We start from the raw sequence: 27,400 nt of genomic DNA on the forward strand, positions 1-27,400 counted from the left end.
TAATATTTTTTGTAAACCCCTTTTGTGGGCACCTGGGTGGCTCAATTGTTGAGCATTTCCCTTTGGCTCAGGGCATGATCCCAGGGTCCTGGGATCAAGTTCCATAACAGGCTCCCCTTAAGGAGTCTGCTTCTCCCTCTGCCTATGTCCTTGCCTCTCTCTCTGTGTCTTTCATGAATAAATAAAATCTTTAAAAAAACACAAAACCAACTTTTTGACATATATTATCTCTACACTTTCCTTTACCCGTTACAAACAGGCATTCTTGCAAAGAAAGGCGCTATTTTTGAATCACCCCCTATCTCAAGTAAAAAAGGCATTTCCTCTTATAATCCAATTGAAAAATATCTTTATAATGAACTTTTACTTTTGGATTAGATTTATTGTTTCTTTATCCCTTGTTTCCATGACATACTATTTTTTTCCTGGAACATATTTTCATTTATCCAGTATAAACTTTTATCTTGATAACCTTATAAAAATATAGAAGAACTAAAAAACCCCTACTTCCTACCATTTGTAGTACACTAACTTCAATTTTATAAGCATCTCTTATAGTCTTCTTCATGTCCTTTATCCCTCAACTTCTTGGCTTCTCTCATCTGTACTTTTATGATATTAAAATGGAAAACATTAATACTCATTATGAATAAATACACTAATCTTTGTCTAAAAGTTGGTTCTAAAGTCTAAAAAGGAATATATATTCAACATTTACCTTATATTGATATGAATATAATGTTCACTTTTGTATCAGACAGCTGTTGTATATGACAAGCAACCACAAAATCTCATAACCAATGAGCATTTCTTCCTTACTAACTCATCTGTATGTTACCTGGAGTTCAATGGAACATAGGTGGACTCAGCTTTCTTCAGGTCTCAAGTTTGGACTGGCTGTTCCCATATCCTAGTACAGTAAGGCTGGCTACCTAAGGAAGAGTTTTCTCATGGAGGTGGGGGAAATGTGAGAGGAAAACCTGACAGGAAACACACTTTAAAGATTTTTCTTTGTTATAACCGCTAACATTGCTTTAACCAAAACAAACCGCTTGGCCAAGTCCAAAGTAAAGGGGTGGTGAGACACATTCCGACCTTACTAAAGCAATGACAAGTCTGTTAATGTATACTCTAAAATTGTAGTAAAAAAAAAAAGACAAATAATTCAATGTAACAAAATTATATAATTGCATACTCAAGTAAAATGTTACAACTATATTTCCTTCCCACCCCAAAATTTATTTTTTCATTTTTTCTTTTGTCATGCAACTTCATGCTTAAAGTAGTTGTAGCTATCAAGTGTAATATCTATTTGTAGAATTATTTTCCTTGAACCAATCCAGTCTGAGACTCATCTCTCTTCATCTTTCTCATCTTTTTAATGATTTTTCTCTAGCTCTGCACTGAAGCTATCATTTCCAGAAATCTTACCTTTTTTTTCAATTGTAGATTAAATGTAGCATTTCTTGGTCCAAAGTCTTTATCTTTATTAGGTTGCCATCTTAATTTTCTGAAGCTCATTCTCAAGTAAACCCTTAAGAAAGTACATTAGAGTTAAGGTACACATACTGAGAAGGGCTAATATGAAATATCCTTTAATTTGCCTTTATGCTTGATTGAAAGTTTGGTGGACATCTAAGTTAGATTAAAAAATTAAAATATTTATTAAAAATTAACTGATGAGAACTATGATACTCTATGTAACTTTTGTTCTCTGTATTTGACCTATATATGTTCTTTTATGAAAAATATAAGGGTCTTATTTTTTTAAGATTTATTTGTTCATGAGAGACACACACAGAGAGAGAGAGGCAGAGATATAGGCAGAGGGTGAAGCAGGCTCCCTATGGGAGCCTGATGTAGAACTCGATCCCAGGACCTCAGGATCATGACCTGAGCCGAAGGCAGATGCTCCACCACTGAGCCACCCAAGCATTTCTAAGGTTCTTCTTATAAACAAATATTTTAGATTTCATGGTGATAAGTTTCTAAATATGATACTGGGTTAATATCAAAGTTATATCTTTGATCATTTTTATCTTAAGGAAGTTTACTTCTTTCCTCATATACTTAAAAAAAAGATGAACAGACAAACATCCTTGTGTTAATAGGCATAATACTCTGGGGAAAGTTTTCTTTCTGTGTCTGTTACCAAGTGAATATATTTTCAACCTGGTCAGTGGTCTTTTCCTTGCTTTCTAATAAGTAAGTGTGTAAGATTTTATATTGTTCTGGATCTTGGTGAGAAGACAAAGACACCAGTTGCAAAAAACCCATTAATGTCATTATGTCTGTTATTCAACTCCATTTATGCTTCTAGAATGTAGTGTTTCAACAACTTGAGTTTCTTAATAGTTTACTCATACTATCGGGTAGATTGCACATACAAATGTTGGACATCTTTTGTACTTGTTGCTTTTGTTTGAATATATATAATCCTATTAAAACGAGTTTATCTATAATATAATTGATTCATATATATTTACATTGAATATTTTTTCCTGATGAAAATTCTCCAACCTACTCACCTCCCAGTTATTCTCTGAACTGTAACTAGTGTGATCTTTTGAGAAGCAGTTTATATAAATTTACTGTATGTTACCAAACTTTTAATATGTCTTTCAACTGCCTTAAAAGTAACATTGAAATCCAATATCAAGATGTACAGATTCCTCCATGACCCAGTCTCTGTCAACCAATGCACCTCGTCTGTGTTCAGTCTCCTCATAAAAATCTGATTCCTCTCTAATCTGCCTACCGTACCCTCATTTTCACTGCCCAGCTGTATCTAACATACAAATAATTCCATATCTTCTTCCCTCTTTTGTATTTTATTTTATGTATTTATTCATGAGAGACACACAGAATGAAGCAGAGATATAGGTAGAGGGAGAAACAGGCTCCTTGCCTGATGTGGGAGCTGATCCCAGGACCCCAGGATCACGACCTGAGCCAAAGGCAGATGCTCAACCACTGAGTCACCCAGGCGTCCCTTCTTCCCTCTTTTTGGAAGAAAATGTTCCATGACACCACTTTCAGTGCCAGCAGCCTCTTTTCTCTGCTTCAGCTGCTACCCCAAATATCCCTGCCCATTCATTAAATAGTCTCACTTGGGGCTTTTATACTTAAAATATCTCTTTCCTGACTGTTAGACTAAACTGCTTTTTTCTCTTTTATGTTCCAACCATGAATTTATATCTTTGACATAAGACCAATGCATTTTTAGATTCTGAAATTATCCATTTTCAAAATTAAAAATTTTGACTCCTTTACTACTATGTTGATGGTATACTTTTTTAGTTTTTTCATTTAGAGTTTTTATCTGTGAATAGTCCATAACCCCAAAAATTCTAATCTTCTAGAAAATAATTGTGCATCCTTTTATTTCTATTTCCTTTCCCCCCAGCTTTATTGAGGTATAACTGACATAAAACTATAATATATTTAAAGTAAACTATGAGATGATTTTATATAGGTGTACACTATGAAATGATTTAGCACATCAATCCTCTCACATAGATAACTTTTTTTTTGTTGGTCATGGTGAGAGTGTTTAAGATCTATTGTCTTAGTAAATTTCAGGTATACAATATGGTACTACGATAGTTACCATGCTGTACATTAGAGCATCAGATCTTATTTATCTTATAACTAAAAGTTATGCATATGGGACTTCAAACTGATTTCTAAATAGAGTTGATGGAGAAAATCATGATAACTACTAATATCTTGATAGCAGCAAACAGCAAAACTGGAAGAGATAAGAAATCACAGTGATCCATTTAAACATGAGGAACATTAAGTAAATGTTTTACACATATCGCTTTATTTAGTTTCCATTTTATTTTAACTTATTTAAAGAGCTTATTTTTGAATGGCTAATATATATATGTAAATATATTGTATATTTTTCTATATGCTATATTTATATACTTATAAATATATATATAGTATATATAAAATGGAATATTATCAGCCACAAAAAATGAAATCTTGCCATTCCTGACAGCATGGATGAATGTAGAGGATATAATGCTAAATGAAATAACTCAGATAGGAAAAACAAATACTATATGACTTCAATTATATGTGGAATTTAAAAAACAAAATAAATACAATCAGAAATTTATATGCAAATACAGAAAACAAACAGGAGGTTGCCAGAGAGGGGGAGACAGAGAGTGGGTGAAATAGGTGAAGAAGATAAGGAGATACAAACTTCCAGTTATAAAATAAATAAAGGATGAAAAATATATCATGAGCAATATAGTCAATAATATTGTAATGATTTTGTATGGTGACAGATGGTATTTACCTTTTTCATGGTGAGCATATCATAGTGTGTCTAATTGCTGCATCGTTATAGTATAATATTTTATGTCAGCTATACTTCAAAATAATTTAATTTAAAAAAATTTAAAAAGTTTTTTTCAGAGTTTTGGATTCACAGCCAAATTGAAAGGAAGAGACAAAGATTTCCTATATAGTCCCTGCATAGATTTAGACAGATATACATGCAGAGACTCCCCCATTATCTACATCCCCTACAAGAGTACTAGATTTGTTACAATTGGTCAATCTACATAGATGCATCATAATCACCCAAAGTCTATAGCTTACATTAGGGCTTTTTCTTGATGTTTTACATTCTATGGGCTTGTATAAAGATATTTATCCACCTTTATAGTGTCATATAGAGTATTTCCAATGCCTTAAAATTATTTTGTGTTCTATTTATTCATACTTCATCTCCTTGAACTCCTGCAAACCATTGACCTTTTTAATGCCTCCATAGTTTTTGCCTTTTGCAAAATGTCACATAGTTGGAATTATACAGTATATAGCCTTTTCAGACTGGCTTCTATCACTTAGCAATATGCATTTACATTTCTTTTATATCTTTTCATTTTTTTCAGGACTGAATAATATTTCATTGTCTGGATGTACCTTAGCTCACCCATTTATGTACTAAGTAAAATCTTGGTTTCTTCCAGACTTTGACAATAATGAGTAAAGCTAGTGTAAATATCCATATTCAGACTTTTGTATGGGTAGAAGTTTCAACTCCTTTGAAAAATGAAGGTGGGAAATTCCTAGATTATATGGGAAGAGTATGTTCAGTATTATAAGAAGCCGTCAAACTGTCCTCCAAAGTGTACCATTTTGCATTCCCACCAGCAATACAAGAATTTTGGTTGCTCCACATTCTTGTCAACATTTGGTGTTGTCAGTGCTTTAGCTTATGTCATTCTATGTGTGTAGTGGTGTCCCAAATTTGTTTTAATTTGCATTTCCTTAATGACATATGATATGGGGCATTTTTTCATAATGCTTATTTGCCATATGTAGATCTTTACTGGAATGCTTTAGTCAATTTGGACTACTATGACAATAACCATATATTGGGTAGCATATAAACAACAAAAATTAGTTTTCACTATTATGGAGGTTGGAAGTCCAAGATTATGCTGTGATTTTTGTCTCTATGAAGCAGAATTCAACCAGATAAAATAAATAGACCAAAAAAGTGTTTTATTATTTTTAGAAGAATCTGGTATTTTGCTAAATGGACAATTGAGGAAAAGGAGAATGTGATAGATAATTACCTGTGGAAATTACCTATAATTACCTGCACATTATATATGTGTAGAGTTGTATGTAATTGGTTTTATCACAGCAAGTAGTGTGACCTCTAGCCTCATTCAAGTGTCAGAGTGGGTAGAGGCAGGTGGAAAGTAAACTATTTAAAAATAAGAGAGAATTATTTTTTATATATTTTATTTGTTTCTTTGAGAGAGAGAGAGAGAGAGATTGGGAGGGGTAGAAGAAGAAGTAAGCTCTCAACTGAGCAGGGAGCCTCATTGGGGCTTGATCCCAGTATCCTGGGATCATGACCTGAGCTGAAGGCAGATACTTCACTGATTGAACCACCCAGGTGCCCCAAGAGAAAATAATTCTTAAAGTAGTAACCTCAGAGAAAATGAGAATAAATTCACTTTGAACTAGCAAGATCATTAAAAGAGTTCAAAATCATGTAAGACAGAGAATGATGAATAGAAATGTAGCTTGTTGTTTGATATATTCATATTAAATATTATGGAAATTTAAAGTATAACAGATTTAAGGTGAAGCTGGATCAGAAAATTTTCATGGAAAACATCTATTTCTTTTTTTAACAACTCTATCCATTTTATGCTACCTCTATTTTTAACTCTCCATAAAGACTGAAACAGATTCACTTGTATAACATTTGCTTTATTTTTATTAAAAACAAATTTCTTGGTCAATCTTTAAATCTACAGGTAACACAGGTAAAGTAATTAATTCTTACAAATCAAAGAGTTTATCTTGAAATTAATGTTAGTTTAAACTATATAAATTTGAATTGAGATTGACTTTTTAACTCTTTAAAAAAACCTCATAGAGTTTTAAGATTTGGATTATTTCATATTCATATATTCAATATATTCATATTATAAAATTGAATTATAAAATTTCTAAAAATAGTGAAGCCATCTAAAAGAATTGACAAACTGATAAGAAATTTAATCCAGAGAAATGTAGGTCCCGTTTATGCATATATCTAGAGGCAGTTTTCACCTAGCAAACTATAAATTACACATAAAAAACTCGAACTAGACTTTGTCAGCCAATATAAACCCGTTTCAAAGTCAAATAAGGATTTGTGTCTGTCCCAAGATATTTAGTAACTATAGAGAAAAGACACTAACTTTAGAGAGGATAATCTTGGCAAAAACCTTATTAACTAATTGATTGAAACCAACATCACCAGTAATTACCTGGTGATAAAATATAACATGATGCATTAAGAAGGACACATAGTTTTTGTGGCCCCCTGGAAAAATATTTTAGTCCGATACTATGAGAACTCCAAACAAATCTAATTTGAGGAACATTCAGCAAAATAACTAGCTATTGCACTTTGGAAGTATTAAGATGATGAAACAAAAATCTAATCAAGAACAATTACCGATTGCAGAAGACTAAAGAAAACAAAAGTGAACAAATACAGTGTGGGATTTTGAATGACATCCTGGAGCATGGGGAAAAAAGTGGTAGAAAAACTGGTGAAATTCCAATATAGTCTTTAATTTTGATTAAAGTCTTTAATTTTGATTTTGGTTCTGAAAATTTTACAAAATTATGTAGGATGTTAACTTTGGGGGAAGATGAATAAGGAATATATAGCAACTTTCTTCTTTTTTAAGATTTTATTTATTCATTCATGAGAGACATACAGAGAGGTAGAAACATAGGCAGAGGGAGAAGCAGACTCCTCACGGGGAGCATCTCTCTTATTTTTATACTTTTAAGTCTAAATACAGTTTAAAGTTTAAAAAAGTTTTTAGGGATCCCTGGGTGGCTCAGCGGTTTGATGCCTGCCTTCTGCCCAGGGTGTGATCCTGGAGACCAGGGATCAAGTCCCACATCAGGCTCCTTGCACAGAGCCTGCTTCTCCCTCTGCCTGTGTCCCCGCCTCTCCCCCGCGCCCCCTCCCCCACTCTGTCTCTCATGAATAAATGAATAAAATCTTTAAAAAAATAAATAAATAAATAAATAAATAAATAAATAAATTTTTAGGGTGAGGCAACTATAGGAATTGCAGAAAGGATAAATTTTGTCAGGAGTTAGTGTAAGGGTGGGATTGATTACAGAATAGTAACAGGAGGGAATTCCTTTTGATTGTGAAATTATCTTGATTATGATGATGGTTACATGACTGCTTTTGCCAAGATGCATAGAAAGGTGAACTATTGTATTCTTGTATATATTTTATAAACAAACAGACATAAAAGAAAAAAAAAACCCAAATAGTCAAAGAAAACATTTGCAGCAGATATGTCAAGAATGAAAAATAAATAAAAGAAGTATTAATATAAAGCTTGATACCTGAACAGCAATTTCATTTCATTGCAAATGACAGCTAGAAAAATAATTGTGATAATTATTCACCATCTTAGTTATTAATTAGGTGTAATTTTAGTGCAATATAGTGATAGAATAATTTTAAATATAAATATTCAATTATTTAAAGATTTGGTTAGTCATGGTCAGTAAGTCATTGTATTTGATAAAACATTTAAATATATATATATATATCATGAGGCTATAAAATTAATCCATTGATTCAGTGTTTTTGAGTCTTCTTAATTTTATTTCACCAACTTTTGGGTAAATATAAGGTGCATTTCTATTATGTACCAGATTCTATGATATTCCATGGACCTACAATGGTGCTGGACAGACCTAAAGTTAAAATGCTAAGTAGGACAATAAGTTGATGCAAAACTCTATGCTGCAAACAAGAAACAATGCAAAAAGATGTGAGATACACACACACACACACACACACACACACACACACTTGAGTTTGTGCCAGTTGACAGAATGAAAAGGTACTTTGAAGTCAGAATTGAAAGTTTAGGCTGTTATCAAATCAGTTAGTGGTGTTTGGACCCGGATATTAGCCCCTACAGCTGGGAACTGGGATTGTAATGCACAGTAGTAGAAATGGTCTTTCACAGTGTGGCAAGACTTAGCACTCAAACTGCTGGTTACTTGTGTAATTGTAAATGATCTGATCTTTCTGCATGAAGGAAATCACAAATACTTCATTCAATAGCTCTGTAGAAATGGTGTGCAGTATTACTGATACTTTAAGATCTAAATAGGTTTCAATGTGTTCTGTGAGAAAGCTCAAGTTAAAGTGTGCTGGGTGTATTGTTTGCTCCTTATAATCTGCTATACCACAGTTTCTTTCTTGCTTTCTACCTGAGAGACTAATTGGGTGAACTACAGTAATGAGGCTGGTCTCACTACAGCTTCTGGTAGTTTAAATGCTGTGGAAAACTCTGGCTGAAGAACACAGAGAGTGGGAAAAGTTAAGTTGGGGCATTTAATCCAACAGCTAATCTTTCAGAGAATTGAGAAATTTAGGAAGAAAAAGAAAAGATACTCAGATAACTGAATTTCAGCTAAACAATGAATGTTTTAAAGTTAAAGTATGCCCATGTAATATTTGAGAAATACTTATACTAAAAGAGTTGTTTGTCTGAGATTCAAAGTTAACTGAGAATCCTGTATTTCATCTGGAAACCTTCCTTCAGAGTGTTGTTGGCTTTGCAAAATCCTTCCAAGACTTTGTGATGTGATGGAAGTGTTAACTAACCTTAGAGCAGTAAAGTTTTTGCATTTTGCGATATATGTGTGTCAAATCAACACATTGTACTCCTTAAACTTACACAATATGTCAAGTATGTCTCAACAAATCTAGGGAAAAATAGATCATGACTATTATCAAGGCAACTTACAAACAGTTCCTTTATTTGGATTCAGGTATTTTTGAATTCTCTTTTAACTCTGTTAGGAAATGCCAATCTAGCTGTCTGATGAAAAAAAGCTTGCATATTTTCTGGCAATATCATTAAGAAACGTTTCTCAGGCATTAAATTTTAATTAAAAAATGCATTTTCTGTATCACCCTTAAGTTCAAGTAAAGTAGAAAAGTAGGAAGTAAAACAGTATTCTTAGATTCAAATTAGCCAACATTTTATAAATCCTGTATTTCTTTGATCTGATGAGTTGCTTTTGGCCCTAATTACAACAGGGTTGTTTCTTTTGGTATGTCTTTGACCATTGACACTCTTCATATGAATTGATAAATAGATAGCATATAAATCTGGAAATATAACATCCAATCTTAGATTCCATTTATTACAAGTTAGTAAGGCTCTGAGACCTCAAATTGAGGAGTCTTAAAAATTGTCTAGAAGTAGATGATCTTGGGCTAAGGGCAAGATGAATCAACACTTTCAAGTCAGGACAATATTGGCACAAAATAAGAAGCTTCCATCCACAATAACAGAAAAATAGTCTTGTTCTGAGATCTGTGCTATTCCTTTTTTTCTGTTTACTTTGTTATAAATATTTATATTTTATTTAAATGAAGCTTAACAATTGCCTAAAAAGGTTTTCCAAGGTTGTGTTATACGCTGACATGTCTATCACACCCTTAACTCCCCTCAATCTTTCCTGTCATGTGAAGAAGCCACTTATCTATACATTTTTCTGAATCCTGTCTTTATGATTGTTGAATCTATTTACTTTCATTTGTGCTCCTGATAAACATCTAATTTATGTTTCATTAAATAATATGGAAGGGAAAATCTCTACAACAGGTTTGTGTGTGTGTGTGTGTGTGTGTGTGTGTGTATACTGAAATTATTCTCCCATCAACTCCAACTTTCAATCTTGTAATAATTGGATCCTCACCACAAATCACCAGAATGCTTCTTTATAAGCATTCCACCCTGTGGGCATAGCTGAGCTCACCAGGGGGAACAACTGTTATAAGAGCTTTCTCACCACAGTAGCCAGTCTGTTCTTTTCAGAGATCCTCCAGCCTGCTTATCAGGAATTATTCATTTCTACTAAGAGAATCTACTAATCTTGAGGATGGATAATTGGTTTATCCCTGTTGTGAAAAATTGTATGGTATATTCTTCACCAGGGTATTAATTCTTAAGTGGAAAGCAGACTTTCAGTTGACTACTATGGCATGCAACGTGCCTTGTGTTTATGCTACAGTTATTAGAGAGTTCCATTTATTAAAACTCCCTATCTCACCAGGGGACTATGTTTCCCTAGGAATTACATCTGGAAATCTCCAAATTAACGTAAGCACAGAGTACTCAGGATTACTACCTAGAGAGATAATAAACTTTTTTCATATGCACAATTTGGGCTGCTTTTCCAACAGCAAGAATACAAAAAACAAGAAAATTTGAACCAGAACTTATTAATATCCTGGCCTAAGTAGAAAGAAAGAAAAATAAGGAAAGAAAGAAAGAGAGAAAGGGAGAAAGAAAAGAAAGAAAGAAAGAAAGAAAGAAAGAAAGAAAGAAAGAAAGAAAGAAAGAAGAAAGAAAGAAAGAAAGAAGAAAGAAAGAAAGAAAGAAAGAAAGAAAGAAAGAAAGAAAGAAAGAAAGAAAGAAGAAAGAGAAAAAAGAAAGAAAGAAAATGGACTAATTTTATTCTAGAGGCCTAGCTTACATTTATTAACCAGGGTTCATTCACTGATCTGAATTATTTTTGTGAGACAAGAGAGTTAATAGTGTTTCATGTGTCATCAGTATAAATAGCACTGGTCAGGTGAAACAATATGCATCTAAACTTAAAGAAAAAATCCACCTGACTTCCTAAGATTAAACTCAACTGCTCAATAAGACATGTTATTATGGCCTAGGCTTACCAATAGATATGTGTACTCATTTACTTTTAAAGGGACTCAAAATCAATTTGCTTGTAATTATTTCTCTTATTTTAGTTGATTTTTACATCTATTCAGTCTTAAATGTTAGTAATAAACTATTTCCTATCAGATGATTTAAGAGCTCCTGCTACAATAAAATAAGAAAAGAATGCTAAGGAATTATCTTGGACCAACTAAAGATAACATTTGTATAATCTTCCGATGATAAGACCACCAGGATTTTTTATTCATGTGAAATTAAATACCATAATATTCAACCTTTCAAGTACAAATCAGTGTTTTTTAGTGTATTGATAAAGATATGCAACCATGACCATTATCTATTTTTGAACATTTTCTACTTGTTTTTTTTTTTTGAACATTTTCTACTTGTATAAATTGTTGTGTATATTCCTTAGAAAAACGTCTCTTCAAAAAAAAAAAAAAAAAAAGAAAAACGTCTCTTCAGATTTTTTGCCCATTTTAAAATTTGCTTGTTGGTATTTTATTGTAGAGTTGTAGTTCTTTCTATATTCTAGGTCCTACATACTTTAATCAGCTATGTAATTACAAATATTTTCCCCATTTTATAGGATGGTTTTCATTTCATTAATGTCTTTTGAAACACATTTTTAAAATAAAGTCCAATTTATATCTGCTCTTCACCTATGGTTTTTCTGTAATATTTAAGAAGTCTTAGTCTAACCCAAAACCATGAAGATTTACTCATGTATTTTCTTCTAAGAGTTTCATACTTTTATCTTATATTTGGGTTTGTGACTCATTTTTTTTTTAGGTGGGCACAGTGATGGCAGGTTTATGACTCATTTTGAGTTAATTTTTGTATTTGGTGGGAGGTAAGGATCTAGCTTCATGCTTCTGCATATAAATATCCATTTGTCCCAGAACATTAGTCAAAATGACTGTTTTCCTCCATTCAATTACCTTAGCTCTCTAGTTGAAAATCACTGGTCACTAACAGAAGGCCAAATTGTGTGAGCCCAAAATTAATAGAATTGCAAAGAGGAATAGATGAATACACTATCATAGTTGAAGATTTCAAAACTCCTTTATGAGAAATGGACATATCCAGCAAGGAAAAGCAGTAAGGGCATAGGTGAAGTCAACAATTAATAAACTGGATTATTTGACATCATTCTTTTTAAGCTACATAGAACATTTATCAGGGTAGGGCTACATTCTGGACCATAAAACACAACTTAAAAAATTTACCTTGTTTTCTTTTTTTAAAGAGGGCGAGAGAGTAGGGGGAGGGGCAGAGGGAGAGAGAGAATCTTAAGCAGGCTCCATGACCAGCACAGAGACCCACATGGGGCTCAGTCTCATGATCCTGAGGTCATGACCTGAGCTAAAATCAAGAGTTGGACACTTAACCACCAGAATCACGCAGGTGCCCCCACAACTTAAAACATTTAAAAGAATAGAAATAATACAATGTCTTTCTTTCATTTTATAATGAGATTAGACTAGAAATTAGTAACATAATTAGAAAATCCCAAACCACGTGGAGATGGAGTAACAGACTTTTAAATAAACTATGGGTCAAAGAAGAAATTTCAAGAGAAAACAAAAAAATGGTTTGAATAGTTTCTTTCTATGAAACTAGAAAGAGAAGAGCAAATTAAATCTATATTAATTAGGGGCTCAGTGGTTGAGTGTCTGCCTTTGGCTCAGGTCATGATCCTGGGGTCCTCGGATGGAGTCCTACATGAGGCTCCCTGTAGGGAACCTGCTTCTCCCTCTGCCTATGTCTCTGCCTCTCTCTCTGTGTCTCTCATGAATAAGTAAAAGTCCTAAAAAAAATCTACACAAGCTTTAAATCCTCTTTTAAATATGTCTTATTGTGTTAGGACTTCTCATTCAGTGTTGAAAAGGAGTGATGAAAAGGGATATCCTAGACTTGTTGATCTTTGAAAGGTTTGAGTTTCTCACCATTAAGTATGTTAACTGTAGGCTTTTTGGTGGTATATTTTTTTTTATCACATTTGGGAAGTTCCTTTGTATTCCTACTTTATGTTTTCATATATGGGTTGTGGATTTTCTTAACTGCTGTTTCTGCATCTATTGATATGATCATGTGACTTTTCTTTTTTAGCCTGTTGATGTGATAGATGACATTAGTTGGTCTTCAAATGTTAAACCAGCTTTGCATATCTGCAAGAACCACTTGGTTGTGGTCTATAACTTTTTTATTCACTATTGGATTCACCTTGCTAATGTTTTGTTGGGGATTTTTGCATTTAAGCTCATGAGGGTTACTGGTATGTAGTTTTCTTTCTTTCTTTCTTTCTTTCTTTCTTTCTTTCTTTCTTTCTTTCTTTCTTTCTTTCTTTCTTTCTTTCTTTCTTTCTTTCTTTCTTTCTTTTTTTTTGTAATATCTTTCCTGGTTTTGCCATTGAGATAAACAAACAAACAGCCTATTCAGATAACTTATTACCTATGCTCTTCTCACACAACTGCTAATCACACACCTGTTTATCATTATTGGTATCAATTTCAATTAAATTCTATGAACTATGCTTTTTTTGTGTAACATTTACTAAAAACCATTCTTCTTTAGGGATAAACTTTATTTTGTGATTTTCTGTGAAAAAACAATGAGACCAGGATTATAGGGCATAAATCTTGTATTCCACAGCTTCCCAATGAAAGGAAATCTTGGATATGAAAATAAAGGTAAATGCCTATAAACTGAGAATTAAATGATAATATTTATGTTGAAAATGTTATTTTCCTCATAAATTTTACATAATTTTCGTTGAGCAAATCAGAGCCAGAAAATTTTACTCTACTAGTGGTAAAATCCCACTCTTAAACATGATAATATTTGAAATGCTTACTTAACAATAAGACCCAATATTAACAGTAGGAAGAGTGAGGAAAGAGTGATACATTCTAGTATCTTGGCTATCCCTCCTTCAAATAAAATCCCTCCCCCAACTTTATAATCTTATTATCTTCAGGTTTTAGTCAGTTGGGGCTACATCATGGCAATAATATGGATTCATACACACAAGACACAATGACCTCACCAATATTGATTTTAAAATCTATTAGCCTTGCAGTGTTCCTCATTAAATAATTATATATGTAAACACACAAATAGCATAATATTCCCATTATCTTACCAGCTACTTCTGAATGCTATAATGGATCTTGAGGTTTCTCTGTAACATTCTTTCCACCTTTCACCTGTTGTGTAAGGACGTGGTTTGAATAGGCATGACTGTTCCCTTAGCTTTTTGATTAAAACCATTGGTGACAGTCCTATGCCTCCTGCCACCAATGATGTGTTCATATATCCCAGGCATAGAATAATGGTGTCAGTGGGACTTTGGCCTACACATAGCAAGTGATTCAGGTTTGGTTTAATGTAATTGAATTTCAGATAACTTGCTTGGAACATTGAAACAGAGGTTTCCTTTTTCATGATGTGATATATAACTGGAAGCCTGGATCTGTTAAAATCACTTGCTTCTTGAAGGAAGCCAGTTTGAGGATAAGGCTGACATGGAAAGAAAAGAATAATTGATACAAGCAGAAAGTAATAGAACTAGAATCCCAATTTAGGGAATAGAAAAAAAGCCTTTTGATATCCTTTCCTCTTTTAGCTGGTTTTAGTTGTATTATTATTTAACCAACTTTTGAAGGTACCGGGTACATAAATCACACATGATTGTTATTTTTTAATGTGAACAAATATTTATATTTAAGAATATATCATATATCCATTATCTACATAAAACCTCTACCATGACTGATTAACTTTGGCTAGGTTAAGAAAAGGAGTTCTATATCACATTTACAGTTGAGTTCCACACATCTTTAATCTTTTGATCTTTAGTAAAGATCAAGTTTGCACCAATAAAAAAATAACAGGCACCTAGTGTTACTTATTACTTGTATTAGCCAGTCATCAATACCGTAAATGATTCAGAGTTGTATGACATTTCCTACCTCCAAGGACTATTTAATATGGTTAAAGAAATATCTGAGAGTTTTTGTTCAATAGCAAATATTTTTTATACTTATATGACTAATATGTAACTTACATAACTAATATTTCATACGAGAGTTACTGTGATCAAGCCCCCATTCACAAATTCTGTTGTTTTTCCTTCATGTAATCAATGTGTGCTTACATTCATTTATAGATATTTTGATATAAAATCAATCTATCTTATAAAATCATGATAAAAAAATAAATAAAATAAAATAAAATCATGATTATAATATTGAGAGATATATATAATTTGCTTTTATTAAAAATATGCACCCTTATTCATGAATATCTTCTTTTTTAAATAAGCAAAAAGAAATATAATTAAAATCTGGCTTTAGTCATTTAAATTGAATATTCTTTTACTATGCTGTCATTGAAGCTTCTCTAAATCAATACCTCTCAAGCAAGAGAGAAAAGAAAAATATGAGAAGTATAGAGGGATTCAATTTATTAGATGTCTACATAAAAATTGAATTTAAGCATTACTTAACTAAAATTACTTGAAATTTTGGTAAGATTACAGGTGATTGTCTATGATTGGAAGATATATATTGTATAGTTCATTTGTTTGAGTTATATAATTGTTCAATGTCATTTATTAGTTTTAATAAAAAATTGTATCACATTTATTCTGTAAAGATTGCTGACACAGGAACTGGAAGTATAGAGTGACATAGGACATAGTCCCTGCTTTTAAAGTATTTATATTCACTACTTGTTGGCATGGCTGTGAACTTTCATCATTGATGAAAGCTTTTCATTGATGTACATGACCATCAATCACTAAGATGCTGCTCTATTTCTAAATGCTAATTCTTCCTTCTACCTTCTGGCCCTTTAGCCTGTGGTCAAATTGTCTACCATCTGTACAACTTTCTACAATCAGATGTCTTTGATTACATCTCTCTTGCACTATAGAAGTTATAACCATATCAATGGAAGCTAAAATGTATTAAATTTTTTAAAAATTATGCATATTTTAATATTATTATTGCTTTAGTTACAAGGTAGGAAAATATATCTGTCACTAATTTTGGAGATTTAGCTGCATTTTTTTGTAATGGCATTAATTAATATATTTATTGACATAATAAATATTAAATAGCTACTATCCGATAAGTGCTGTGCTAACTGTAAGCAAGTCTACTGACTGTTGAGAATTTTCTTTAAAAATCTAATCAAAGAGGAAAATACATACTTTTGGAAATCAAATAGCACAGAGATAATGACTTGCCCAAAGGAAGAGCCAGTTTGCATTGTAAGATATTTCACACAGGGACAGAAAGTCTTATCTTGGTCAAACCACATGCATTGTGCATTTTTTTTCCCCTCTGGCTTAAATGTTTTCTTTGGTATTTTATGAATTAGTTTAGAAGGCCTTTGAAAGGATGCATTTTAGAAAACATATTTTCCCTCTGTGGTTGCTCAAGTTTTTGTTTCTGTTTTTTTTTTTTTTTTTTTAAGTAAACTCTATGCCCAGCATGGAGCCCAACATGGGGCTTGAACTCATAATCCTGAGATCAAGATCTGAGCTGAGATCAAGAGTCGGCCACTTAATTGACTGAATTACTCAGGTGCCCCAAGATTTTGGTTTTTTATTTAAAAAAGTATAATTTCTAACTATGTGTTAAGGAAATGCTGTTCATTGTTCTATCTTATATATTAGCAGTGTCAGCATGAATATATTGATGATAATAAGTATCTAGTATATATAATTGTTTATACACAATTCAGGTCACCTGAATATTTACATTATTACTAGAAACATTTCTATCAAACAGTTCTAATTTTAAGTTATGATTCTGATTGGGCTTATGGAAGTGAATATGTACTTTAAAGTGACCCTAAATTTGAATCCACTAAAATAATAAAAAAAATTAATGAAACTCTTTGGATCACACTACTTACAGAAAATATGTTCACCATAATATATAAAGTGCATGTATGCATAATCTCACCACCTTGACACTAATGCTTGACATTTTCATGGACCTCCCCTTTTCCTTTCTTGCAAAAATGAAAAATATAATACATAATGCTATATATCTTGTTTTTATTTATTATATTTTGATAACTGAAAAGTAATTCTTCAGTACTCCAAAGCATGGTTTCCTTGTCTGCAGAAGATTCTTTTATATGGATGCATTGTAATTTTGATATTATTCCCAAATTTAGGGTAATTATATTGTTTGTAACTTATTCTTCAGTAAATAGCTACGTTGTGAACAATGATCCTGGGGTTCTGGGATTGAGTCCTGCATCGGGCTCCCCACAAGGAGCCTGCTTCTCCCTCTGCCTATGTATCTGCCTCTATGTCTCTCATGAATAAATAAATAAAATATTTTAAAAAATCTATTAAAAATAGATATACCTTTGTAAGGATCATGAAACTCACTATCAGATTACCCACCAGACAGTTTTACTGATTTACAAATGGCACTATATCAATGTATCAGGTGGGAAAAACTAAAGACTTATACAAATATAACCTGAAATCTTTCTGGAGCAAAAAATTAAATATTTTTTATATGAGTATTTGTTTCTGTGGGGCCACTGTCATCCTATCAGTCATTAAGGACTGAATTTCTTCCTTTTTGGTATCCGTATCAAGGAAGCTAGGAGCTAGGAGAAACAATGACTGCTTTAAAAGTTTTAGCCTAAGGGCGCCAGGGTGGCTCAGTGGTTTAGTGCCTGCATTCACCCCAGGGTGTGATCCTGGAGTCTGGGGATTGAGTCTCACACGGGCTCCCTGCATAGAGCCTGCTTTTGTCTCTGCCTCTCTGTGTCTCTCATGAATAAAAAAAAGTTAAAAAAAAAAAAAAAAAAAAAAGCCTTAGCCTGGAAGACTAAGGCAGGCACTCATATTCCTTTTCCATTAACCTAACATGGCTACAAGGGGCTGGGACATTCTCTTTCAAGTTGCTTCCAATCTACAACTGCATACTGTGGAAGGGGACAAGCTAATAGTTTTGCCCTGGTCCATCTCCGGGCACCATTTGACCTGCAGAGTACACATCTTCATCCTTTCCACCCCCTCCCCAGGGAGAACAACCCAAATTTACATCTTTTTTACTTCATTGAGCTCAAAATTCAGGTTTACTGGCTGACCCACAGCCCTCCTCACAGGTATGGATGGAGTTCCTTTTGATCTAGCAGTTGTTCAAGGTGGAGAATACTTCCACTTTAAGAGGTCATTCAGTTTTTCACTCTGACCCATAAATACCTGTGCATTCTCTGCCACAAAAAAAGTGCGTTTCTTTTTTTTAAACCCTAGCCATGCTAACATGGTGTTAAATTATTAAGATGAATTAATTAATGTATTAGCATATTTGTCAAAAAATAATTCCAAAAAATATAATTCCTTCATATTTCAATTTGTGGTTATTAGCTTTTAAGTGAATACATTAGATATGTATATGTATATTGGTCATTTGTGATGCTCAATTTTTATCATTAGCATTTTTCATGAATTCTATTAAGCCTAGTCTCTAATAGTAAATTGTTTTATTAATTAATTAATTTATTTATTTATTTTTAAAAATATTTTATTTATTTATTCATGAGAGACACACAGAGAGAGAGAGAGAGAGAGAGAGAGAGGCAGAGACACAGGCAGAGGGAGAGGCAGGCTTCCATGCAGGGAGCCTGACACCGGACTCGATTCCGGGTCTCCAGGATTACACCCTGGGCTGAAGGTGGTGCTAAACCACTAAGCCACCCGGGCTTCCCTGTTTTATTAATTTAAAAATCAGAACTTTCATAATCATTCTTTTTTTTTTAAAGATTTTATTTTTTATTAATGAGAGATACAGAGAGGCAGAGACACAGGCAGAGAGAGAGAGAGAAGCAGGCTCCATGCAGGGACCCCAACGCGGGACTCGATCCTAGGTCTCTAGGATCACGCCCTGGGCTTAAGGCAGGCGCCAAACCACTGAGCCACCCAGGCGTCCCCATAATCATTCTTATAATAATTTGTCTCCTAGATTTCCATCCATTGTTTCAGTTTTTCAAAGTATATTTTTTAAATTTTTTATTGTTTTGCAGAAAATAAACTCAACAGAAACAACTAATTAGCTTTATGCTATGACATCAGAATTCTTACCTTCATTCCCCTTCCCTTGGGTACTATAGACTACACAAATGGTTATTGGAAAATTTTAACTAAACCCATGCAGTCTGTTATTCTTATAGTTTGTGACAGCTTCCCTGAATCCACAGAATACCTTTCTAAACATATCATAACTATTTCCCCAAATTCTGGCCATATCATCTATTTCTTTTATATTTTAACACCTATTTGGAGGACAACAGTCATTATGAAATTGCACTATGCTAGAGATAGTTAAGACAAGAGAAAATAAGCTCCTCAAAATCCTCCATTAGCTTGCTGTTGCACAATCAATGTATTGGGAATAATGTGGACACCCTTTGTTGCATATCATGATGCCATTTGTCTTGGTCCATTGAAGCTGCTGTAACAGAATACCATAGACTGGATGGCTTATAAACAATAGGAATTTATTTCTCTTAGTTCTGGAGGCTAGAAGTCTAAGGTCAGATTGCTAGTATGGTTTGGTTCTGGTGACAACCCTTTTTATGTGCAGACTGCTGTCTTCCTGCAAAATCCTCACTTGGTGGAAGTGGTAACAGGACTCTCTGGGATCCCTTATTTATTTTTATTTTTTAAACACTATTTATTTATTTGAGAGAGAGAGCACAGTGCATGAGAGCACAGGAGCAGAGGAAGACAGAGAGAATAATCCTCAAGCTGACTCCCTGCTGAAGAGTACAACTTGAGCCTCAGGGTTTGATCCCAGGACCCTGAGAACATGATATGAACCAAAAGCAAGAGCCAGCCCTTTAATCATCTAAGCCACCCAGGGGCCCTCTCTTGGATCTCTTTTTTAAGAGTACTAATCCCATTCTTGTAGACTCCACCTTCATGATCTAATCACCATCCTAAAGTCCCACCTCCTGATACCATCACATTGGCAATTAGGATTTCAACATATGAATTTTGGAGGTGACAAATTGCCAAATAGAGGTGACATTCAGACCATAGCACCATTCATACATAACTATACCTAACCACAATCCTGTACCTCCTGTACTTTCCTGTACTTCCTCACATATAATGATTTCTTTATACATTACACACTTGTATACACACTTCTGTTTGCCTGAAATATTCTTTCTGCCCACTATTGCTCGAACAAGACTTTTGTGATCCACAGATCTCATAGATTTCTCTTGCACTCTCCCTTGTACACTTGTATACTTTTTCTCCATATCACTTTAAAAAAAGTATGTATTTGTTTTCTATACTGTCAATTACTGAGTGACTTAAAACAACAGAAATTTATTATCTTATAGTTCTGGAGCCTAAAGTCAATGTGTCTGCAGGATGAAGATTTCTCTGAAACTTTGAGAGGAAGGAGGAGAATCTGTCATTGTCTCTTGTAGCTTCTGATATTTGCTGGCAAATCCGTGGTGTTCCTTGGCTTGTAGATGCTTCACTCCAAAATCTGCCTCAGCTGTTACATGGCCATTCTCTCTTGTGTCTCTTCTCTTCTAAGGGCCCCAGTCATTTTGGATTAGGGCCCATCTAATTCAGTATGATTTTGTCTTAATTATACATGCAAAGATTCTATTTCCAAATAATGTCACATTCACAGGTACAGGGGTCAATATTTTTTGGGAGGATACAATTTAATCCATGATAGTATTTAATTATATTTTTCAAGGTTGACAGTTTTTCTAATAGTTTGCTCCTTCATTGGCAGGATTATCTGTTCTTTCCATTTCCCAGCACAAGTTCCCATGCATAGCCCAGGTCTTGCATATAAGAAATGTTTGATAGATAGTTAAATAAATGAATGTTATTTGTACTTTCTAATAACTTTGGAAAAACTCTCTAGAATTACATATTAAGGTCAGGGCTTTGACTTCTATACATAGTTTATCATCTCTTACCTCAAGAATTCCTTTCTTGCAATTATTATCTTTTTTTTTCTTTTATATAACCAATTTCTTTTCCTCTATTAAGTTCTTCCCCTGGGATATAAATATGTTCTAAAATTTATTATTATTTTAAAATATAATTTATAATTACCCTGATCAGTTTCATTCTGATGGGAGAAATAATTTTTTTTGTTGTTATTGTAGCTCAGTAAATAAAATATAGCAAAACTCTATCTACTTATAGATATTTTCTTTTCTTAGATGATATAAAGCACTTGATTGCCAGTTTGTAAGAGAATAGGGAATTTTCATCACTTCTCCAGTGATAATTTCTTGCTTCAGTATTAACAATTATACCTCCATGATTGGATCTTGTGCATATGTGTATATATACCAATGAATATCTGTTGCAATGTGGAATCTACAGTGGTCTATTTAGTAGATTATATGACAATTAAATCTAAACCTAAATGCAATCAAAGAGAGAAAATTATGACAATATTTTCAAGTTTTGCACACACAAAGGCAAAGACAGCTATGTCATGACAGCTGTTCAAGCAGCAGTAGTTGTAAGATGGCATCACCTTTTAAACCACAACTCAATTTCAGAGGCATTAAAATGTAGACAGCATGCCTTCTGAAATTGATGAACTGCAGGCAAATATAGATAGATGAAATATAATAGATTTCTAGAGAGAAAGAAAGAATAGAGAAGTACATTCTAAATTCATGATTTGAAAAGTTGGCTTATTTTAGGAGAGAAAATACTTTAATATCCTTCAGCTAGTTATTTGGTAGGATTTAGGATACAGTGATAAAGAGAAGATCAAAATGTGTATAAAAATGCACAGGGCATATTGAAGTTGAGGCACAATAAATAGAAAGCTAATAAGTTACAACTTGCACGCTTAAAAATGAAAAAGAAAAAATACAATTAGAAGAAAATTTAAGAAAATATAATGTGCAGTGGGTAAATTCGAGTAGCTTTCAAACTGTAAATGTCAAGATCTCAGGGCCATGGAGCACTTGGGTGTCTGCCATTATTCCCTAAAAATTAGGTATGTAATTCATTTTTGGTCAGCAGGAATTCGTAAAAGGAGGATTGTAGTAAGTGCGATCAAATTTCTTTTAGGAACAGCAATACAAAATTGACAGTGGGTGCCTCTTGATATAATTTTATGACCTTTAAAAAAGCCTTTGTTACTATGTTTTACAAAGAACCATAACATAATGGAAGAAAGTATGGCCTTGAAGACAAGTCAGTTGAATCTATGAAAAGATGCTTTTTCTATCAAAGGAAATGATACTAATTGAAATGGTTTGGAACTAAATAGAATATTTGGGAACTTAATTAAAATCCTAATTATTCCCTTTGCTTAACTGAACAATAATTTAAAAGAAATATCACAGAAGAGAAGGTAGGACATGTATATCTTTTATGAGCCTTGCATGCTGGGGCAAATGCAATGTAGTCATTCAGAAAATTCATTAAAATTTAAAATAGGTTAAACACATTAAATTAAGAATCAAATGATACTGACATTACATATTTGAGCATTCCATACTGGAAATGCATATTTTATTTTCATAGATATATACTCTTGACATAAAATAAACATTATTGTAAAAATGAATCTTAAACTGTTTGCCATTTCACAACAAATAATCAAATTTATGGGAAAAGCTGGCTAAACAAATATATATGTATATATATTTATACATAAATTTGCGACTGTGCTTACAAGAAAACAACAAAAGAAAAAATAAAAACTCATAGAATAGAAAAAAAGAGTCAATTTAAAACCAAATTAACCAACGAACTAAAGCAATAATCCCCTAGAAGCTGTTGAATTTTGTGTTCTACTAGATCATTTTTCACTTTTTAATTAATTGATTTTATTGTTGTATAGCTTACACATGGGAAAAACACAGATCTGAAGTGTACAGTTTTATGAGCTTGGTATATTGGAAAAATGACTACCAATTATCCCTCTCCCTGTAACCAAGCCTTTTGCAAACATGCTTCCACACGGACTCTGGGCTGGCCTTGGGATATTGCAACATGAGATAAGAATAGAGTTTGAAAAGTGCTTTCACCTGGGACTTGCTTGCTTGCTGCTTTTGGGAATCCTCAAACCACAATTGTGAGAGTTGTGACTTTTGTTAGATTAACATTTGTTAAGTAGAGCCCCAGGGTGTCATATGGTGAACCTTGGATCAACAAAGACCACAAGGGAATATTAAATAGAGAGGAGTTTATTACTCATAGGTCCTGGAGGAAGTACGTGGCCGCCTGCTGGGGCCACTTAGAAGTTCAAGGCAGGGTGTAGGCAGAGAGTGAGCAGCAGCGCCTGGGACATGTCTTTATTAGCATCTGAGAGGGAAATGCTTTTGGCTTTTCTAAGGGTGCAATGCCATGCAATTTCTAGGTGAGCGAGACTTTGGCTCAGCTTTGATCTAGGTTGCAATTCTTTTATCTGCCAGGGTTGGGGGCAGCAAGCCCATAGTATGAAGAGATAGGTTTCCTATCTTGCATTTCTCTGGTAGTTGACAGGAGAAGGAATCTTGCAGCCAGTGAGCCACAGCCACTGGCCATATAATTAGATGTGTCTCCCAGCACCTGTGAGGTTCATACCAGGGAGTATAGCCACTACCAAAGAGGAATGATGTTATTATTATTTTTTTAATTAAAAGCCACCATGATAGGTTATGAGAGTAAACATCTAGGAGGAAAGAAAAAAAAAAAGTTTTATATTTAATACTTTTTTTTTAATTTTATTTATTTTATGATAGTCATCAGAGAGAGAGGCAGAGACACAGGCAGAGGGAGAAGCAGGCTCCACGCACCGGGAGCCCGACGTGGGATTCGATCCTGGGTCTCCAGGATCGCGCCCTGGGCCAAAGGCAGGCGCCAAACCGCTACGCCACCCAGGGATCCCTATATTTAATACTTTAACACTTTTCCTATCCCCTCAGGTTTTTTCCCCCCTTCAGGTTTTTGAAGAAGGGAATCCACATTTCCCGTTAGCACTAAACCCTGTGAATTATATAGCCAGCTCTGCCGGCAGAATCATGAAAAATAATAAGTGGTTTGTGCTTTAAGCCACTAAATTTAGATATAATTAGTGTGTAAAGTAGCCAAAGCTACAGATTTTTGACAAATATATAACCCCCATGCAAGTAATACCCCAATCATGATATAGAATGTTTCTATCATCACAAAAAAAGTCCTCATACCCATTTCCAGTTTGTCTTGTCATATATGTGTGTGTGTGTGTGTCTTGTCATATAAGGGCATCAACTGATGACCTTCTTTAGCAGAACACTTTTTTTTTTTTTTTTGAGATTCACCCATCCTTTGGAGTGTGACAATTTGTATTTTCTAAAGATAGATTTAACAATATCTCCCATCCAACATGTTCTTTTGCATTGTAATTTTGCCACTATCTCATCCAGAGATGGAGTTCTTACATCCTTCTGAATCCAGACTAGCCCTGTGACTGCTTTGACCAATAGAATAAAATTGAAGTGACAATGTAGCATTTTCAGGCGTGACTTTTAACCTGCTTGAAGTTTTTGCTTTTTGCCATCTAGAAAGCTAGATATTTGCCTGCAAGTGGACAGAATTATAAGATACAAAAATTGTTTTATTTTAGTCTATTGATTATATATTTGTGAGAAAATTTCTCTATATCTTTCATTTCTTGTCTGCATCTGGGGACTTAATTTTTCCCCAATATCTATTATGCTTATCCTTACAATAATAACACATTGTCTCAATCACTGTCATGTTATTGTAATTTTTGAGAACTACTTAAGTAAGTTTTCTTCTTTTATTTTCAGAACATTTATATATTATAGATCCTTTTGTTTCCACTTTAAGTTTAGAATTAGATCATTGATTTATAAAAGGAAAAGTCTCTGAAGGTTTATATTGGATTGTGTTCACGTATATAGATCGCTTAGGTGAGAACTGACACTTTAAAAATATTAAGTCCTCTAATCAATGAATATTTATTTAGATCATTTAGATCTTTTTAATTCTCTTAACAATCTTTGTAATTTTGAGAGTACAGATTTCCTCACATTAAAGCATACATATTCCTAGATACTATAGGTGTTTAATTTTTTAAGTAGTTTATTTTTATTTCAGTTTCCAATTTTTTGTTGTAATATATAGAAATTCACACTATTTAGGATATGTCCTCTGTCCTGTCAACTTACCCCATTAACCTAATAATTCTAACATAAATTCCTCAGGAATTTCTTTCTTTTTTTTTTAAGATTTTATTTGTTTATTCATGAGAGACACAGAGAGGCAAAGACACAGAGGCAGAGGGAAAAGCAGGTTCCCTGCAGGGATCCCAACATGGGACCCCATCCTGGGACCCCAGGACCATGCCCCGGGCCGAAGGCAGGCGCTAAACTGCTGAGCCACCCAGGGATCCCAGGAATTTCTACATATAAAATCATGGCATCAGAAAATGCATATATTTAAATTTTTTTGCTATGAAAGTCAAGCCTTTGGTCAAACTAGAATAGAAATCTAAGAATTTAAGATATTAATGGACTATTGTTAGGTTTCATAAAAATTATGCTTTATGTCTAAAATATATTGAATAAGAAAATAAGTGAATACAGTAAAACCCAATAAAAAATGGTGCTGACTTAATTGGAAAACTATCAAATAAAAATACAAGGAAAAACACATTGTTATTAAAATTAAAAGTTAAATGATGGATCATATAATAGAGCTGAATAAATTACTGAGAAAGTAGCACAGAGTAGACACTGGAATTAAGTTTAAAAAACTTAAATGATTAAATGGAAAGATTGGAGATATCTCTAAGAGAGAGATGAGAAGAAAAAAAAGAGATTACAGAGAAGCAATATTTTTCAATGTTTTATTGGGAAATTTCAGGTATACAGGAAAATTCAAAAGCTTGTACAGTAAACATCTTTTACAGACATGCAGTTTTAATAATGATTAACATATTCCATAAATTAATTTCCCTGTCTCTCTGCCTCTCTGAATCTTTCTGCCTATCTTTCTATAGGTGAAAAATTTCAAGTAACTTGAATAACAATGACACTTTGTAATTCAGCATTCATCTCCTAAAGGTTATTCATCTCAAATGAGAAAATATAAAATCATTCCCTAAAATGTAAGATCCATTGCATATTTAAACTCTTCTGTCCTTTCCCACTGAATGTGTCCTATAGCTGCTTCTTCATTAAAAGATCACATTAAGTTTCAAGAACTATATTTGAATTTTATAGCTCCTTGGTCTCTTTTAATTTAGAATAGTTTTATCTTCTTCATTCTCCCAGTAAGTGACTTTTTTGAAAGGAATAGGTCAGTGGAGTTTTACAGTATACATTTCACAATCTGGATTTGTATGTTTATATATTTATCTGCTTTTTAACTTCTATTAATGACTATTTCCTGTGTACTGGTCATTTTTAAGGTTTGAATAAATATGGCTTAAATAGTTCTGGCAAGAAGTATTTATAGATACTAATATGTATTTTATAATACATCATTTAATGGACATATAAGACTGGGTTTCTTACTAAACAGGCTCAGTATGATCCTCTGGTGAGGTAATAACTGCTCAACCTCATTAATAATGGCAGAAATATAAATTAAAACCATAATAATGTATCAGTACATATCTACGAGAGTGATTGAAGTGAGAAATACTGGAAAAAAACAGGTGTTGGCAAGGATTTGGAGGAGGAACTCTTACATATTATCATTACACATATGAATCAGTACAAACGTTGAATAAAATTCTTTAGTGAATAACATTAAATCCTTTTCCAATTGCTATCACTTGGCAATTCCACTTCCAAATAACACATGTATACCTGAGAAATAGAACACTACTACTAAAAGCATGATCTGAAGATCACTGTCTGCAAATTCTATTCCTATTAATTTGAACAGCAATGCACTAAAAGACGTGCATAAACGTGTTCATATCCATGTTATTCATAACCCTGTTAGGAAACAACCGAAATATCTATCAACAGCAGAATCTGAAAAATAACATGTAGTTTATTTATGTAATAGAATGTTATGTAGCAATGAATATCCTCCTATATGACCACATGTAAAATGTCAGAACTTCTATATATGA

General features: G+C 33.2%; 1 long non-coding RNA gene across 3 annotated transcripts in view; it reads right to left on the bottom strand.

Moving 5' to 3' along the window:
- LOC111097208 overlaps window positions 1-27,400 on the bottom strand; it is a 76,970-nt gene that overhangs the window by 43,015 nt on the left and 6,555 nt on the right. The window contains exons 3-4 of one of the 3 annotated variants that reach the window (XR_005362842.1): window positions 1,432-1,534; window positions 839-932 (exon numbers count right to left, since the gene is read on the bottom strand). The exons of 1 other annotated variant lie outside the window; for it this stretch is intronic. This is a non-coding gene — a long non-coding RNA (uncharacterized LOC111097208). Of the gene's footprint in view, window positions 1-838; window positions 933-1,431; window positions 1,535-27,400 lie in introns of those variants that run through there. One more of the 3 variants, XR_005362843.1, reaches the window with a different exon arrangement.

Source organism: Canis lupus, chromosome 8 (genome assembly GCF_011100685.1).
Source record: "Canis lupus familiaris isolate Mischka breed German Shepherd chromosome 8, alternate assembly UU_Cfam_GSD_1.0, whole genome shotgun sequence".
Classification (NCBI taxonomy): Eukaryota; Metazoa; Chordata; class Mammalia; order Carnivora; family Canidae; genus Canis; species Canis lupus.